We start from the raw sequence: 6,666 nt of genomic DNA, 5'->3' as shown, positions 1-6,666 counted from the left end.
TACTGCTTAAAATCATTTAAACTAAATAAACAAAAAAAAATAGATTATAGCAAGTTTAGGCCTTAACAGAGGCTGTCAATTTTAAACAGGTTTATTAAAAAGAAAAATGTATTTAATTGAAAGTAAAAAACAACAACTTTTTTCTGTTATTGACCCAGTTCTGGGAAATAAAATGAAGTCTCCCAAGTCATTTTTGTAGGTGGTTTCCACCCCGGTCCCTCCATTCCCCTTATTGGGGAAATGAAAAATGGTCAAAAGAAACATCAAACTTCTTCATATATCTATATATATATTTACATAAGAAAATGACCAACACCAATCAGTGCATCACTTTAATCAACCCTACAATTCCAAATAGGAGTTGTCAGACTTCAGAAGGTCCAGATTTTCCAGCCCCTACCACAAATTCCACCCTCATGTTCATTTATAGTCTGTCTACACTGCAACTAAAAACCCATAGCTAGCCCATGCTGGCTGACTCGGGCTCATGGGGCTTGGGCTACGGGTCTGATTAATATTGTGCAGACATTTAGGTTCAGGCTGGAGTCCAGGATCTAGGACCCTGTGAGGTTGGAGGGTCCCAGAGCACGGGCTGCAGCCCAAACATCTATACCACAATTAAACAGTCCTTTAGCCTGAGCCCTGCGAGCCTGAGTCAGCTGGTGTGGGCCAGCCACCGGTGTCTAACGGCAATGTAGACATACCCTCAGAGTCTGTGGTAGTCAAGGGCTGGCTCTCCTCTGCTCCAATCCAGAGAGACCACTCCACTGCTAATGGTCTGATCAGGGCTTACTACAGAATCCGCTCTGCTGCTGTTGGTCAGGTCCTCTCCTACACACTTGCTCTGCAGAGGGCACAGAGAATCCAGGGAGAGAAAGCCGAGCAGAATAGGATTGTTTGAGTCCCTCTTCCTTAGGAACAACTCCTGGGCTCTAGAACAGAGCGCTTCTCCTCACCTCCTGTTGAGCTTGAGTGTCATCACCAAGCCAGTGTCCACCACATGAGAACTCAGGGTGTCTCGCCCACTCAAGGACATATCCTGACAATTCTTACGGCCCTTCCTGAGTACAGAACTCAAAATATATTGTCATTTACAAACACAAATTCCAACAAAAGCAACCAAACTCAGGAGGTTGAAGTATAGGTAAGCATTGCACCATAATTCAGGTAGCTAAAGCTGGCTTTTCACCTTCTCCCCTAACCAGAAGCAAAGAGCTCTGTCTCTGTACATCTTCTGCCCCTAGGGTTAAAGTACTAAATTTTTTAATATGCAGAAAATGGAGAACTTAGCACTTACAGTTTACTGAGAACAGATTAAAAGAATTGTCAGACACTGCCTTGAAGGAGATGTTGATGGAAACATTTCCAAAAAAAACAGAGACCACACTGCCATGGCAAGTGTCATTAAGTTCTGGGTATGCTACGTGTAACTTGTTTTATTCACACAAACCCCGCTCCTGGAACAGGGGTGGTCATACAGCATGCAGGCAGTCCTTTCGTTCAGGTTTTGTTGTTTTTTTTAAATGGACTCCAGAAACTGAGGCAATGATTACATGAGAATCTCATTTTAAGCCTTGGGCAGGACAGTGCTGCGTACTCTGGTATAACAGATCAGAGTATTAAATTCTCTACATTTACCACCTGGAGCCTTCAAAATGTATTATGCCTGGGCCATGTAGCAAAGAGAGCCTGAGACATAAGCCCTTGTATTAGAGGCCTGGTGCGAGGCCTGAGGTCTGAACTAAAGTAGCGGTCAAGCCCTGCTAATATAAAACAAAGTTAGCAAGAGACAGCCCGTGAGCAGGCTCACAGAACCTGGCAAGAACAGGGCTGGACTTGCAAAACCACACACATTCCTGAGACGTGCTGGGCACAGGACACTCGCGTGAACACATTCCAGAAGGGTGGTACCAGGACACCCTGATACCAAGATGGTACAAACACATTCCTCAGAGATAGCAGGGACACAGTGGCTTCTCTTAAAGAGAAGGTCAGGATGACAGTGTGATGGTGTAGAGAGGCGGCCTGGCTCCCAGCCGCCCCCGAGTGGTACAAGCCCCTCTGGATGCCAAAGTGGGCGGAGCCACTGGAGCCTGCACCCGCCCCCCAAAGGTCAAAGCGCAGGACAGGAAGTACAAAAGCCCCACTCCAGAGCTTAGAAGCTGCCTGGCCACCTGGGTCTTCTGCCGCTACTAGGGCCGCAGGCTGGGACGCAGTGGAGTAGGCGGGCCTGCGGCCCCCCTGCCACCCCACTCACGGGTGGCACACACCCCCTCGCCCCAGACCCCGGAGTCTGGGCTTGTTACTGAACTATTTGCTCAGCCCCTGCCTGAGGGCCTGAGCTCCAGACTGTGTGTTGCCCTGCCCTGACCCAGGGCCTGATATTGAACTATTTGCTCAGCCCCTCCCTGGGGCCTGAGCTCTAGACTGTTTGTTTACTGCCCCGGCCTGACCCAGGGCCTGGGCTTGTTCTGGAACTATTCGCGCAGCCCCTGCCTGAGGGCCTGAGCCCTTGACTGTTTCCTGCCTCACCCGGCTAGTTCCCTGACTCAGCAGACCTCAGTAGTCAGGTGGCCTGGCTCCCAGCCGCCCCAGAGGGGGGCGACCCTAACAAAACCCTTCTACAGATGGATAGAGAGGTTTTGATCGAACCAACACGTACAAGGTCTGGGTGGTAACAACCCACGTCAGGGGGCAGTAACTAACCACATCCGAGGGGCGATACGGAACTTGTTTGTATCAAAGTATAAAATGGAGGCTCAGAGGGAGTGTCTCTGACCAGCCTAGGGGGCAGTGCCCATCACTGACTGAGCTGCATCCATTGTCACGGGCACACATGTGCTAGTGTAACAATAGACATTGAAGCATGGTTCTAGCTCCCTGGATCATCGGCAAGAAACCTGGCTGGGCATCTTTGCTACTGACAGGTCTTGTGGTCTCCTTAGGTGGTTCAGTTGAGGTCTGCTGTGCCATCTGTGCAGAGCTGGGACAGCACACAGAGAGAACACACACGCAGCTAATGTCTGACGACAGGCCATATGTTCAATGTTCTTGAGGCTTTGTTTATATATTTTGTGGTTAGTTGTTTTTCTGTTCATGGAACTTTGGAGTTAGTCATCTTCCATACAGGAGTAAAGCCACAGGCATTTAAATTACTGCGGAGCATGCTCTAGAAGTTAGGAACGTCTGCGATATATGATGGTATCTATACATGATCTACTTTAACTGCTTCCTCTGAGCTATTCCAGCATGCCTTATATAGCTCCTTGTCCTCCAGGTGCTTTACAAAATGGTATTTTTAGCAGCTTGAGTAGTTATGGATAAGCCAGGACGCACATGCATGTCCTGAGGTTGGATTTAAAGAACTAAAACTATGGTCAGAGACAAACTGCCAGAGGGAAAGGAATGCCACATGTGCATGCATCAGCTAAATACCCTGGGCCAGACATCTTATTCTGATAAGCGTTAATGAACTCCACTTCAACCTGCAACAGAAGGCAGAAGCAGATAAGTCAGGAGGGTTGGGTCAGTCTCAGTGCCTTGCAAGCAGAGAGCAGTTTTGAACGGGAGATTTAACTGTTTAAGGGGTAACACAAACAGCTTGTTGAAATGCCAGCTCCCTGAATGCATTTCAGGGGCTCACGACATAGCTATGCTTTTGAAGCGAATTTGCAAAGAAAGGTTAGATATGGGTCCTTGTTACCCTATAAAGATCTTTTTTCTTGAGCTGCATTTTTTTGCCTTAACCTCAGATATGTGGTTGTCCCTGGTTCCATATCTGAGATGTGGGTAGTAACCTTCCTCGGCTTCAAGTGAAGAGGTGGAAAGCATTGGTCTCTTTTAAAGTCATCTTTTCCTCCAAGTTCAAGAATTCACCTGGCACGTTGATTTGCATTACACTGATGCCCAGAAGCCACAATCATTTACTGGAGTCCCACTGCACTAAGTGCTATGCAAACTCAGAACACGCGTGCTCGTGACCAGAGAGCTTGCAATTTAGTGTAAGACAACTTGTGTGAGGTGGATGTAACCAAACAAGTGGCAAGAATAGAAGAGCACAGAACACAAGGACGCAGAGAAGAGTAATATTGATTCACACAGGCACAGACTGGTTATTTGCATTATCACAGGGCTAGCTCAGGCAACAAGCATCAAGCTTTCATCCCCCACATAATTCCACCGAGAGATTCTCCCATTCAGACCTCTGCGGACCCACCATGATTACGTCAGCAAGTCCTACTTAGGTTCAGTATCTGTAGTTCTGCCCTTCAGGAGCTGTGACTAGTGGTATTTACAGGAGTGTTCACGCAGCCTTTTCAAAACACAAGATTATTTATTCTTCGGAGTAGGAACACCTAGGATAAGAGAAGAAGGATTTTAGAAATTAAAGCCTCTATATGCAGATTATGTACCGAGAGCTTCCCATTGCCCAATGTTAGCTAGGAAGGCCCATCTTCTTCAGAGGCCTGGTCTACACCTAAACACTAAGTTGACCTAGCTACAGTGCTCAGGGCTGTGAAAAATTTCCACACACTAAGACATAGTTAGGTCAACCCCTGGAAACGCAGCTAGATCGAGGGAAGAATTATTTTGTCAGCCTAGCTACCACCTCTCAAAAAGGTGGATTAACTTCAGTGACAAAAATATCTTCCAACAACGTAGGACGTATCTACACTACAGTGCTACAGTGGCATAGCTGCAGTGCTGGAGCTGTGCCACTGTAGCGTGGACATACCCTACGTCTTGATGTTGCAGGACCAAGGCAGGTAGGTTCTTCTCAATTAATAGCCCAGTCATTAAGAAAATACTGACTCCGCAGTGTTTCACCCAGAGGCATCTCATCTCTAGTTATTGTTTTGTTTCCTGCTTGTTGTTTTTCCCTAGAGATGTCTTTTGGCTTAATTCTTAAGAGACAGAAAACATTGCTATAGCAACCAGACAATTATATAGCATTCATCAAAGACAGAGCAGGACCACATCTTTCACAGCACTATTAGCTTCAAGCGATCATCAACAGCTAGAACAAAACTCACTTTGTGTGGCTAGAACCTGATTAACTGAATGAGGAAGTCTCTAATGTGATATTCTCTTTGGCATTCCTGTAGGGTGAAAAAACCACGGTCCACACTAATTTAGCAAGATTAATCCATTTAGGACAATATACCGTCATCTTAATTAAAAGCACAAAATACAAGTGCGTAAGTAAAACAGATGAAGTAGGAAAGAACAGTGATCAGTTACCCGTCCTGGGGTGCAGATGGGCTGTTTCTCTCATCATCACCAAATCTATACTGGTTTGATGTTGGGGGGAAGAGGGATCCTGCATAGCTCTGATTATTTTTAACAGTTCAAAACCTTTCATACCTTTTACACTTCCATGACCCGTACATTCATGCATGCCTGGGTCTAACCACTCATTCCCGTTGTCCATGTTTGATACATTTCATGGTATGTACATGCTGCATTTTTATACTAAAACACTTCACATCACATGCAAATCATGCGCAGCAGCATCTCACCCTAGTCAAATGTTTCTTATTTTTCTCAACATCAACTTTTGCATCTTGTTCTTATCCCTGACATTTTGGGCGGGAGGCACAAGCGTCCTTCTCAAGCATCCTGGCATTTGATAGTTAGCAAACACCTGTTTCCCTTAGTGGTTAGTTAAGACACACTCACAGTTTAGGACATTTGTTCTAACAGGGAATTATGCTAAACATTAGCCAACTACATTTTCCGCTCTTATTAAAGGTTACACAGCAGGTTTGGTTCACTGAACGATAGGCCTTAACTTAGCAGTAGGTCCTTTGTCTTAATGGCAAACAGATTCAGGCCTTGTCTTAACTCTCACTCAATATACGTAATTAATATGACCTCCAGCACGCCAGTCAGCCACTGAGTCTTTCAGGATAAAAAAGGATCATTAAGACCTGAACAGGTATTGTTCAAATCCATGACAATGGCCAGTGTTCAGGAAGAGCCTACACAACTGCATTCCTGTGTGTGCCAATAGCAATTCCATCAGCAAGACAGGCACGGAGATGCAAAGTTGCATGTGACTTTTCCTAATGATCTGGCCTATTGTGTCCTGATGGAGCTCTGTGTCAATGAGTGATGCTGCACTGTCACTCCTTTCTCCATTTATTTCCAAGGTTTTGGGGATGAGGGGGGTGTTAAGTTGCTGTCGCTTCCCAACTACTCCTTTATGACAGGCTGGGCCTCTGTCTGGGGTCCCACTCAAACCAATCTACTGGGTCACGACAATGGTACTCACATCCGGTTCCTCCCAACGTTCATGCAGCAAATCTAAAATCCCCAGAGGCTGATGCCCATACAATAGTTCAAAGGGGAGAATCCTGTACAGGCCTATGGGACCTCCCTTATGATGAAGAACAATAGAAGCAGTTCATCCCAGTGCTTGTGGTCAGATCTGATGAAGTTCTTCAGCATTTCTTTTAGGGTTTTATTAAATTTCTCTCTGACCTTCTGTCTGTGGACAGTATACAGAAGTTCAAGAATTTAACCTTCAAAACGGTACACAACTCCTGCATCTCTCAAGGCAAAGTTGGTCCCATAGTTGGTGAATATCTTGTGAGGGAACCCCGTGAGCAAAAAAGTTTAGTAAGTTCTGGTGTAATTGCACTTGCCTTTGCCATGCCAAGGGGA

The sequence above is a fragment of the Malaclemys terrapin genome, chromosome 6 (assembly GCF_027887155.1).
Source record: "Malaclemys terrapin pileata isolate rMalTer1 chromosome 6, rMalTer1.hap1, whole genome shotgun sequence".
NCBI lineage: Eukaryota > Metazoa > Chordata > Testudines > Emydidae > Malaclemys > Malaclemys terrapin.
Note: the sequence above shows the minus strand (reverse complement) of the source record.